At 42.9% G+C, this 12,927-nt stretch overlaps 1 protein-coding gene across 3 annotated transcripts in view; it reads right to left on the bottom strand.

The window, feature by feature from the left end:
• The window catches only part of REV1 (REV1 DNA directed polymerase), a 57,368-nt gene extending 44,822 nt beyond the window's left edge, over window positions 1–12,546 (bottom strand). For all 3 annotated transcript variants that reach the window (XR_005955226.1, XM_041468371.1, XM_041468369.1), the window contains exon 1: window positions 12,250–12,546. The gene's annotated coding sequence lies outside the window, so the exon portion shown is untranslated. The remainder of the gene's footprint in view (window positions 1–12,249) is intronic.
• Between the last annotated feature and the right edge of the window lie 381 nt (window positions 12,547–12,927).

Raw genomic sequence — 12,927 nt, 5'->3', positions numbered from 1 at the left:
AGAAGGAAGTAGACTGTTTTTATTTCCATTCTTGCCTGCTTTTGAGTCTCTGGACTATCCACAGCATTGTCCAGCAACTAGAGCCCAGAAGCTTCAGTCTCCAGCTTACCAGAAAGTACATACAGTTGTGGATGGAGATGACAACACTTTCTGGTCATTTTCCTATCCAGGCCTTCTACTGCACTGTTTTGGAGAGTGCCTCATTTATTGTATTAATATTCCATTTCTTATGAACTTAGCCGAAAGTGAGCTCTAGCTTTTGTCTCTTAATTCCCTTTTGTCCTAGAGGACTAAGCAAGCGCACTCTGATATCCAGCTAAACCACCGTGGATTGCAAAATAAGACACAGCTGCAGCAGAAGTTTTCATAAGTACTATAATTTTCATGGACTACTACAAATATGCCAAATTAGGCAACCACAGAATTATAGTCAAAGAAAGTAGCAGGTATTTTGAAAAGGTAAGCGTCTGTTTTAAGTTTCAGGACATCCACAAACAAAGAAAGATCATGATGCACTTGGTTCTATGCTAACAGTATAGATATGCATTGCTTCTAACTTGATACACAACCGACATACACGTTGTTGTATGTGCAATTGAGAAGACAATCACATGTCAAGGAGATAAGCCCTACACCAACATCCAAAACAAAGCAACCCCTTCTCAGATTGCTGTATTTTCCCTCCGGGTACCTGCATTTCTTATCCAGAGACCTGTTTCCAAGACATCAGGCCTTCTGAAATTAATTTTTAGTGGTTTGGGTTGCATCTAATAGATACCACAGAACTCTTAAAGAACACTGAGGAAAAAGAGGAGATCAGCTAGATGACCATATAAGATACAAAACTGATACTTTTTTCCTGTAGATAGTGTATAGTGAAAATGGCTTGATGACATCTTTCATATGGAAAATTTGTATTTTTCTATCGGCTGAAGTGAAATGCATTTCACATCTATCACTTCCGGCTAAGAAATTCTTTGAAAAACAGAAAAGTATACGTTCATGAAAAAAGAAAAACCATGAATGAAAATGTCATCTAGTTGGTTTTTTTTGATACTGCAGATATCAGTGTATGAGCTCATAAGAGACACCAGAATCTTAACTAATGATTACTCTTTCTCCCTATTACTAAAGGATGGCAAAGTCTTAAAAGGTGGCTACAAAAATGCCAGCGGCTCTCTCTTCATAATGAGCCACATGGAGAGCACAAGATGCAACAGACACAAGCTGCACCAGGAAGCTTCATCTTTACATAAGAAAAATAGTTTTTAGAGTGAGAACAATCAATAACTGGAATGCAGGGACCCAGCAGAGTCCTCATCTCTGGAGATTTTCATGTTGCAACTGGACAGGGCACCAGAGAACCTCAACCAGGCTTCCCTGCCCATGAAAGGTTGGACTAGATATTCTTTTGAGGTTATTTCCAATCTGGGTTGTTCTAGGATTCTAAAAGTATCAAAGAAAAAACTCATACAAATATAAACTTTTGCTCTGAAAAAAACGAAGACTGTACAAAATGCATACTCTAAGTCATCACAACTCTAATCACTGAGAAGACAGGATTTGATAGGTCTTAACTCTGACTCCTATACAACAACCTCCTGCTTAAACTAAAATATCTAATGCCTGATAAACTGAAGAACTGCCTTCGTAAGAGTGAGCTTTTCTGAAACCTTGAAACATGTTTCATTTTTATTCGGGACACTGGAAGGCGAGCAAGAAAGATCTCTAGTCTGAAAGTGAAGCCAATTAAAATCAGAATCATGGTTATGTGCCTAGTTTGATTAAAATTAGAAATCAAACAAAACTACTTAGGTCAAGGTGCAAAAAACATGACACATCAGTTGCTCAGAAGTTGTCTTCCTAGAGCCTGCAAAACTAGAGAAACTAGACTGTAATGCCTCCTTAAAACATCTGATAGTGATTTACCATTTCCTTAGCAGATGCAATTTTTGACTCAGTCCACTTAAATTCTGAACACACAGGTTAGGAACATGGTACTTCAGTGATTACTAGATGTCTCTGGCTCAAGTGTTCCCTTTCAGGGTCACGGATTATTTTCTTAATACTGATATGAATACCTGGGAGACTAGTTTCTCCCTTTATAGCTCCAGCAACTGAATGATGAACCAAGGTTCCTGGACTACAGAGAAACCTCTCTGCTAAAGACTTGTCCTTACAGTGTGAATTTTTCCTTGAAAATGAATGTAACCTCTTACAGCTGCCTTGCTGAAACCTAAGCAACAAATGAGCATGAGAAATATCTTGCCCAAGATATATCAAACCAGAGGAAAAGTTAAGCAAGACTTTAAACATGCTCACCAGTTCGTAAAATAAGAAATGTAAGGATGGTATGATGCTCCCCCTATAGGAATCATGATGAAGGGATGAGTAAGACAAACACTTCGTAAAAAACACGTGAAGGTGGGAAGTAGATGAGGTGTGGATGAGTAGAAATCAAGACAGAGGACTTCAAACAGCCATCATAAGTCAACTTCAGACAAGAGCTCATCTTTCTTGTAGTTCTTTAACTTGTTTCAGAACAGTTTTGTTTGCACAAATTCTTTAACATGGCTAAGGGACCAACTCCGACCAAAACAACAGGTATTATGGGGAAAAACAGTTGGCAGCACAGATCTGTATTCTGCAATGACTCTGCAAGAAGTGAACATGGATTGTCATGAGCTTTTTAATTCCAGTGCAGTACTAGTCCCTGCTTCTGTCATACGTTTCAGCACTCTCTCTGCCAAGCATATATACAGTGCAGAGGTATTTCTGCTACCTCTTCAAGTAGCCAACTTGAATCTGGCAGAATATAAACTTTATGGTTCTGCCCTACATGAAACTTATGAACTATTTCCAAAGGCAAAATGAGGCTGCACTGTGACTCAACAAATAACCCTGCCAAAGTTGTGTCTAAACACATCACACAAGTAATGTTCCATCCAGATAATCCAATTTTTGGTAACTGAAAGCTGTATGGAAGTATAACACACTATAACAGCTAGTCTGCATCTCTGACCAGAGTAGACATGCTGCCATTGTCCTCTGATGCAAAAGAACTTGATTTATTTAACATATTCACATGCCACAAGCCTATATAAAATGTGTAACCCCAGCAGAAATATGGGTGTCTTGGGCCACTGCTAATGAGTATCAGAATATTTTCCTTGAACTGTAGATTGAACTCATCCCAGCTCAGCAGGGCTTAGAAGCTTTTTCCATCAAGTGGGCATTCTGTGGCTTGAGTTTCATGCCTCTACATTCCAGCTCCCATATCAAACTCACCACTCTGCTTGGCACTAATCTTCAAGCTCTTTGAGCAAAGAAATCTTATGTGTTTTCACATTTCTAAGCACGAGTCCTATTTTTGGCTGAATCTTCTGGAAAAGAGCTGCTGCTACAGGGTAGAAAACTATTTTCTACCACATATTAAGAAGTCCAGAATCCAGCAAAAAGAACTTACACAAAAAAGTCAAAAGCTTTTTTAAAAGATACTATATGCTTAAACACCTGTGATTTCAGACAATTCAGGGTTAGCACTACTATTCCATACTAAAATTACTAATTAGTACATAGCAAAGCAACTGAGTTTTATTCTAGGTGAGAAATAAAGTCTCAGGGTGAAGTTTCATAAGATGTTTGAGTCAACTTGTTGGCTGACTGATACCAAAAGGGAAGAGTCTGCTCTTCAGCCTCTGCTGGCCTAACAGGCTTTATCCCTTCTTCCCCTCTACAGTACTTCCAAGCTCACATGACCCTATGTTCACACTGATGCTACGTGCAGTTCAGCTCACTAAATCAACAGAAAATTGACATCATTTTATGGTTTAGCTTCCCACAAGTTTAGCAAGACAAAGTGACTTACAAAAGCATCAGATACAAAGCAAGGCAAAAAAAGAGGAATGGATGGGATCTTAAAATTATCTTAGCAATTTCTAGAAACCAACTTTTGGGTCATGACTGTAACTAATGGCAGTATAAATGCAGATAGAGTCCCGATGAGCTGGCTACTGTTCCCTAAGTAGTGCTGCTTATGCTTTTTCCCCTGCAATAAACCAGCGGGATAGGCTATCTTACCATTTCCATAGGGTAAGGGCTTTAAAAAAAAGTTACAATCAAACAACTCTACATCTTATGCCACCCATTCCCACAGGCTAAGCACTATTAACTCACTACAAGCACTTGATGTTACAGGGCCAGCTAGCAAGTTCTGTTTTGCAGTTCAATCTTTGATGGTATTTTAAACCAAGAGAAATTAAATTAGCTGAAGGACGCTTGAACCAATAGCTACCCCCCAAAAACACCCAACACCACCTCCATGTCCTGTGAGTAAAGATAAGAGTGCAAATTAGGAAAGAACAAACTTCAAAATCTTGGGCAGTTTAAATATCAGAAAAAACAGTATGAGAAATTTAGAAATACAATTTGTCTAAAATATGAACATCCACGGCATTTGCTAGGAAGGCAAAATACCATACAACTCACATAAAACAGAAAAACCCCCAAGTCCTTCAGAATCAACTCCTCATGAGCAGATAACTATTCTAAAACTATGCTCTGTGCATACTTTCATTTGAGCTCGACAGCAAAGAAATGATACTCTGAGAACTTCTAGTTCAATTAGTCCCCCAGAAAGAGAACTCTGCTAAACGAATCCAGTTTCCAAACTGATTATTTTTGCAATTCAAAATGGTCTCTATTTCAGATCAGTACACTAATGGACAAAATACTTCACACACAAGTAACAACTAATAGATTTCTTTTGCTAGCAAAACATCACAATAACACAAAAAGCAGCACAGAAGTTGTACAGCAGATAACTGTTTATACCAGAGCTGTACAAGACAAAAGTCTTTATATCTTGTTACAAATAACTTGGGAGTCCGGGACAGACAGTTGTTTCAATTGCCACAACTTGAAGCATGAGCATGAGGTCCAGAAACCAGGATCACTGTACAATCCACACCAGCTTTGAACAATCTGTTTTCAAGATATCATTTTTGCTTTTATACATGGCATTTGAGATGGTTAATTCTTTGAAAATTAGGAAGACAGATTTAACTTGAAACCAACTGTCAATTCCCCTCTAGGAATAACACTCAGTAGCAGCTACAGTCCATTTACAGCTTGTCACAAGTAGTGGTTTAACCTGTTTTTTTCTTCTGTTTACAGAAGACTGGCCTTCAGTTTCAACATTTCTGCATTTTTTGGTTAAGTCATGACCTCCCCAGCCCCTTCAGAGTTCTCCATTGATGAACAGCTTTTCTTCAGAGATGTTCATTGCTATTTGTAACCAGGTAGTTCAATTCACTTTTTAGTTCAAGTATCACTTCTTTCACACAAGGGTTCTTAGTGCCACAATGCAATGATAAGATTCAGCAAACTTCATCAACTGGCTTCATCATTTCTTTTCTGTGCTTAAATTCTTCTGGAGCTTCAACCCCAAGAGGACTTGGGACATTCATAATCTTTATGCCAGCTTCTAAGTGCCTAGAATCCAGGATAAAAACCATTATGTAAAATCAGAATAAGAAACATAGTTTGTGAAATTAGGACTTTAAATACCAACACAGTGAAGGCACTATAAATCACCAAAAGGAAATGTTCTCTTGGACTTGAGTATCCAAAACAATAAACAAGATGAGCTTATGAGCTGCATAGTCTTCCTCCAATCTCCTCCGTTCAGCTATCTATAATATTTGAGAAGGGAGAATTATGTCTCTTTTTTATTTGAAAATGAAGACTGGGATGTTAGTTTTCTACCTAATAAATCAACAGGACTTGTTTAGAAGGCTCATGGTTTGTGCACTCACTATGACAATCCAGTCCCACAACTCCTGTCTTCCCCAAGCAGTCTGTGCTAAGGCATAGGCCAAGAAGTCAGTAGGTAGCATAAGTAAACCCATGATCACTACTCCCAAATAATTAGAAGAGTCGCTATTGCTGAATGATTTAGGACTATCTAAGACTTTCCAGGCACAACTGAAACATCCCTGTAAAGCTAAAGAAAAACTTAACAAAGCAGACAAAGTGGGTAAGTGGAGGTATAATTATTCAAAAATAACTGCAAAATTTTCATGAGGTGATCAAAGCAAGAAACCTGTGGATTTTATTAGCATCAAATTCAGAAGAACTGTGCTTGCGAAAACCTGACATATACTACTTTCAGCTTCCCCAGACTTCAGCCCAGGCGATGGGTGAAATCCTTTAGAAGCGACTACATCTTTTTGACTGAATTTAGATATTTGACTACACGTGTGTATGGATATCTGTATGCATGTGCACACACAACAAACTGATCTTTGTTGCTGACCAACATGAGTGCTGGCTACCCAGACTGACCACTTTGGCAGTAGTGAATGGCACAGAAGCAAATCCCAGTGCTCCGGGGCCAGCGCTGTGCCCAGTGTAATGAAGAGGGTGCATGCAGTTTAACAAGGCCAAGCTCAAGGTGCTCCACCAGGGTGGGGGCAACCCCCGGAATCAATACAGGCTGTGGAATGAGCAGATCGAGACCAGCCCTGAAGGACTTGGGGGTGCTGGTGGACAAGAGGCTGGACATGACCCAGAAAGCCAATCATACCCTGGGCTGCATCCAAAGAGTGTGGGCAGCAGGGTGAGGGAGGGGATTCTGCCCCTTTGCTCTGCTCTGGTGAGACCCCACCAGGAGTGCTGTGTCCAGCTCTGGGGTGCCCAGCACAGGAAGGACATGGACCTGTTGGAACAAGTCCAGACAAGAGGCACCAAAATGATCAGAGAGACAGATCACCTCTGCTATGAGAAGAGGTCTGAGAGAACTGGGATTATTCAGCCTGGAGAAGAGAAGGCTTCAGGGTGACGTTAATTGTGGCCTTCCAGTATGTGAAGGGAGAATACAAGAAAAAGGGAGAGACTATTACAACAGTATGTAGGGACAGAACAAGAGGGAATGGCTGAACTGAGAGTAGGTTTAGATCAGATGTTAGGAAGAAATTCTCTCCTGTAAGGGTGGTCAGGCACTGGAACAAATTGCCCACAGAAGCTGTGGATGCCCCATCCCTAGAAGTCTTCAATATCAGGCTGGGTAGAGCTCTTCCACTAGGCTGGCCTAGTGGAAGGTGTCCCTGCCCATGACAGGGGAGCTGGAGCTAGATGACCTTTAAGGTTCTGTGCAACCCTGACTATTCCACGATGACACTGGGGTTTTTTTAGGAGATGTGCCCAAGGCAGTTCTGCTTTATGGTCAACTCAATGTTATCACTGAGCAGGTGTTGATCCTGCCAGGCTTTTCAGGGAAAATGAGAAAGAAGGCATCTACTTTACAAATGGTAGATGATGTCAGATACTAAGGAGGACTCTTTACTCAAATATGGGCAGCAAAACTCTAAGAACTCAACAACTTCACCAGCAAAAGAACTGATAACTACAGATTCAGTATTGAAATACGTAGATTTTCTGTTCACAGCAGTGTTTGACATCAGTTAATTTCAACTGACACTGCATAGCCAACTTCCCAAAAGCTTTTCTGACATTGCCTTTGAAACTCTCAAAGCTGCAAAATCTTTTTTGAAGTAAAATCTTCACAACGTAAGGCTTCTATGCTTAGCCTTGAAGCTTCAAGTTTCTACTCAAGTTTTCTACATCTTTCTTTAGTCTACAGATACTACTTTTTTTCTATTAACTCAGACCAACAAGACGAGGAAGAATCAGATGAAACTAACAAGTGGAGAGATCAAAAGAAATGGAAATATTTTTAAATCTATAGCCTAGTTTATTTGAACATTATCTGACACTGGATACCAAGGATGCTAAAAGTCCATATCTGTTCAACAGATAAATAAAATAAAAACATATTCTATTTTTTTTTTTTTAAGGCAAGAAACTACAGAAGCTCAGAACACAAAGGGAAAGTATTTCAGTGTGTTTGCTTACTGTTAACAAAACAAACTTCTGATCTGACCCAACATATTATCAAGTTTCCTCCTAGATTCAGATAAAAATAAGAAGAGCACCGTGTTTCTGTATTTTCCAGGAAAAATACAGGGAAAAAACAAAAATGCTGTAATCCTTCAAGATCCTTTAATTTATACTCAAATCTGAATTGTGTTCTTGGCCTGTACTGGTTCTAAGTTGGTATTTTAAGCACCTCTGACATAAAACCAGCAATGTTACACTGGTGCTTAGTGGAGAGAGACCAATACAAAATGGCTACAGAGCAAAAGTGGCCTATCCCAAGCAAATGCTGCAATTTTAAAACTTGGGTTAAAAATCAGTATAGATGATACAGGAAGGGGCAACGCTTAAAACTTCAAACCAGCCAGAAATTACAGTGAAAAGTCATTACAACCTTACCTCTCCCCTACTATTGGTTTATTAAGCGGATTCTTGGAACTGCTTACCAAATAATGCAACTACAGCATGAAAATCAAGGAACTGTGGCTGAAAAGGCAGTATTAGAGCCGAGTGCTCTAATGTTTCCTGAAAACAACAAGCAGATTCAGTATCCTTTCAATATAAACCATTATTTTAGTACTTTACTTCAACTGGGAGTTGCATTCAATTTCACAGAATGGTAACATACACTACTTGGGAAACTGCACTAATCATTTACCTTACATGCCACGGGGTCAGGGGCTTTCCTGTTTGTAAGAATTAATAGCAATTCCATTACTTCTTTTAAAAAGCAATGGCTCCTAGGTTTCCAAAATTACCTCAGTGGAGCACAACCATTTGTTCAAGATGCTAACTTATCATGCCCTGAACAAACAACTGATGTGAGTCAGCTCAAAGAGCTGAAGTCATGAACATGGTGGACTAAACTTTATTTTACTTTGGATATTCGCTGACAATTAGAACCTGACAAAACATACTATCAACAGTCCCCAGGACTCTGCCACAATTCACCACATACCCCACCTTACCAGAAGATTGCCAGTTTCTATGTTAATATGGAAAAACTTTAGGGTAGTTCTTGACCCTACTATGCACAGCTTCTGCACTGCTTTCTTGCTTTGGCATTCAAACCATTCCACCTGCATTTGCAAGAATGACTCTGCAAGGTTCCTAAGCAGTGTCTTCTCCTAAGAGAAACCACCCTTGTCTCTTCCAGGGTTATTTACTTTCACATAAATCAAGACACTGAAGAGATGTGCATTAATTGAGGCAAACCAAATAAGCAGGTTACAGCCAAGAGTTCCATTACACTGGGACTTGGGTAAAGTATTTATATATAGCTGGGAATGGAAAAGCAAAACAACACAAGAGTTAATCACAGCATGGCTAAGCTTTACTTCTGCAAGTAACTGAATTTCAAGCCGCCAGTTTCAGCACTACCAAACAGGCAGAATACCAGCTGGGAAACCTGAAACTTTGAGATGGGAAAGGAGTTGCTTTATCCAAGAGCTAACACTGAAATTCAGGCACTACAGTTTGCCTAGGCATTTAAAGCAAGGAATATGGAATCCTTGCTATGGATATAGCAAACCAAAAGTATCTCCTGAGGGAATTTCATAGTCGTGGATTCCTTAGCTACAATAGCAGCAGTCCTTAAGTCGATTTTCAAATAAAAGCCACCGGAGTGGAAGTTACCATTACAGCCCAGAATTCAGGGCTGTTCTGCACACTCACCTCTCTCCTGCTGAACACTGAGAAAGAAGCCTTTCCTAATTCTGACTTCTATGTTATGAGCACCAGATATTCCAAATGAAATACAGAGTGAGGGGATCACAGACATGGCAGGCCCTCTTCCCTAAAAACATTTGTGTGCCCAATTAAATGCTCTGGTTTCCACAACAGAGTAAAAAGCTGGTCTTGGGGCAGAGCACTACAAATACCTATCTGTTAGACACTCCCACAACTATACTGTATGACATGTCTAAGAATTCCTCATGATTTTTTGTATCTGCTTAAAGTTTGCTCTCTTCCAACGTTTTTTGTAATTCCATGGCCATTCTCATTTCTATTTGTTTCCAATTTTTCCCTCATTTTGCTATGCTTAGGTAAACTCGTGGCACTACCACAAAATTAATCTACATTGTATTCTTGAAGAAGGGTTTCAGGATTTGACTATTTAGCTCCCTTGTTATATATACACACCAGGCAAACTTCCTAAGAGCTGACAGAGATCTCAGTGATAATAATATATTCTTTTAATTAAAAGACAAAAATGTTAAATTAAAAAAAAAAATCAACATTCTCTATGAAATAAACAATAGCTAACAAATGGAAAAAGCACATGGCAGGGTCAGGCCAGTTATTTTTTTTCCTGCTTGTCCAGGGTTATTAAAAAAAAAGTCTGTGTAATCATATTAATTTTTTCTACCTACTCAAAACCAATTTAATTCTTACTTTAAAAAAAAAATCTTTCTAGTAAATGAAAGGGATGGTAGAAAGACTGAAAATTTGCCATAAAAATTATTTCAAGAAGTCATGTGGGTCAAGGGATCAGAAAGAACTCATGAAAACTGGCACTCTGTTACAACACACTATCACTGCAACAGAACGGGCTGTACAAGAGTGTATGTACTATTCACTGGAAAAATGGACTGGTCTTAGCTTTGAAGGGCTCATTACTAAATAATGTAGTGAATAAACCACATATTGTACACAAAAAAAAAATGTACAACCACTTTAAAATTGAGGCTTGAAATATACGAATGACTTTTTCCTATTAGCACTTTGCTTTTAAAAAAATCTTTCTTCAAGCAGTTAAACATGAGTGAGTCACAAGGTAGGTGTCTGCACTGTGCCTCTACAACACTGTCCTACCAGTGACCTCCAGTGTGACAGCTTGGGATTATTTACTAACAGGGATTTGGTACATTATCCAGCAGAAGAAATGGACTGAATGAAAGACCAATATGGTGGGAATGGGTAATAACTGAGGCATGCTTGAGGCAAGATGGCAAGGAATTTGTCAGAGATTTGGATTTCTATCTGATCTTGGATTTCATTTGTGTTAAATGTCATAAACCTGAGTAAGACAGGACTATTCCAGAAACAAATTTTAGATGTAACTTCTCGCATCTAATGGTTATTAGGTAACTGTTTAAAACAGTTCTATATGAGCAACAATTGCATCTAAATGAATAAAGAATTCAGATAAAAAAATTAAAGTCCCCTGGTTTTGCTTCTTTGGATTATGGTGTCAAATTTGAGGCGGGACCTGGATTTTAGATCAAGATGCACAACAAACATAAACTTATCTTTTCATTAAGATAGTTATTAAGACAGGAGTATTCACAGCCCTGTCATTCTGAAGACTGTAATCTTGATTTTAAAGCATCAGAAATAATGGAATATTACAGCACAGAACACACAGATTTTCTACCAAAAAAACCCCAACGTGCTGGCGATACTATGCTCCTCTTCCTTCTTAAGGTTAACATGCCACTACAGCTCATTTCCCATCAGGGGCTTTTAGTTCAGTATCACAGGTCAAGTCAATGGTAACTGTATAGCAAAAAGCATCAAAACCAGACGGGAAGGGGTCAAGATGTGAACACATCTGCCCCTCAGTGTTGGTAAGCACGGGCTTACTCACCAAGCACAGGTCCTCCCTCTTCCCTTCAGCACACCAGTTATACCCAGCACTATTGCTCAGCAAATACAACTTGTGACAAACACTACGGGAAAACCGCAGACAAGATACACGCTGCTACAGCGCGGGGAGCGTCGCAGAGGGCACGGCCGCGCCAGGGCTCGGGCTCCCCCTCTCCTCCCCCTCCAACCTATTTCCCTGCAGTGACCCCTCCGCGCTGGCAGAAAGCTGTGGCACAGCCTCGCTCGCCCCTGGGGGACCCGTGTTGCAACTATAGCGCAGGCCCCATGTGACAGACACAGACAAGACAGACAGACAGACAGACGCACAGGTGCGGGGAGGGGCGGGTGGCCCGGACACGCGCACACCTGGCGCGCCCCCGCGGCGCCTCGCGGGCGCGCACAAGGGTCTGTCCCCGTGTCCCCCCTCCGCCCTCCCGCGCGGCCAGCCGAGGCCCTCAGCGCCGCTTACATAACGCCGCGCGCCGTTCCCCTTTCCCTTCCCCCCGTTCCCGCGCCGGGAAGAGAACGGGGAAGGCCCAGGCCGCGGGCCCAGGGAGGGGCTGGGCGGCAGGGCAGCGGCTGCGGGCCCCGCCGCTGCCTCCCGCTCCCCTCCCTTCCTCCTCCCTGCCTTCCTTCTCCCCGTCCCCGAGCCACCCCCCGCACGTCCCTCCCGCCATGGGTCCGCCGCGCCGTGGGGGGGAAGGCGCCCGCTCCGCCACCGCTCACCTTCTGCCGCGTCCCAGACACACATTCCCGGGAGCGCCGCCGCTGCCTCCTGCCCTGCCGGGCCGTGCGTGTGCGTGTGCGTGTTGTGTGTGTGTGGGGCTTCACATCGCGGCTCCCCCTCCGGCACGGACGGACGGACGCACGCAACCGCCGTCTACTGCCCGCGGGCTTCCTCCTCTTCCTCCTCCTCCTCCTCCTCTCCAGAGCCGGCCGCTCTCTCTCTCCTTCTCCCTCCCTCCTTCTCTCTCCCCGCACCTCGCTCGGTGTCCCCGGCACGGCCCCTTCCCCACCCCCACCCCCTTCCCTTCCCTTCCCGCGAGCGCGTCACGGGAGAGTCTCGCGCCACCAACCCGCCGCCGCCGCGCGGTCAACAAACGGCGCGCGCCGGCCCGGGCAGGGCCCCTGGGCCGCGGCGCCCCCTGGCGGCACGCCCGCAGGGAGAGAAGCGCCTGGCGGCGGCGGCGGCGCTCGCACGGCGGGCACGTGACGGCGGGGAGGGGAGGGGCGGGGCGCGGCGCGAGAGCTCGCGCACCTCCCCAGGCGCGCGGACGGGCTGCGGCGGGCGCGGGGCGGTGGCGCCTCCTGGCGGCCCGAGGGGCGCGCCGCAAGCACGGGCGGGGATTCGGCACCGGGACGGGAGCGGAGGCCGGCACCGGGCCGGAACCGGGCCGGAACCGG

This window comes from Pyrgilauda ruficollis, unplaced genomic scaffold (assembly GCF_017590135.1).
Source record: "Pyrgilauda ruficollis isolate IOZ18807 unplaced genomic scaffold, ASM1759013v1 scaffold22, whole genome shotgun sequence".
Taxonomy (NCBI): domain Eukaryota; kingdom Metazoa; phylum Chordata; class Aves; order Passeriformes; family Passeridae; genus Pyrgilauda; species Pyrgilauda ruficollis.
This window is presented reverse-complemented; position numbering and strand designations above follow the sequence as displayed.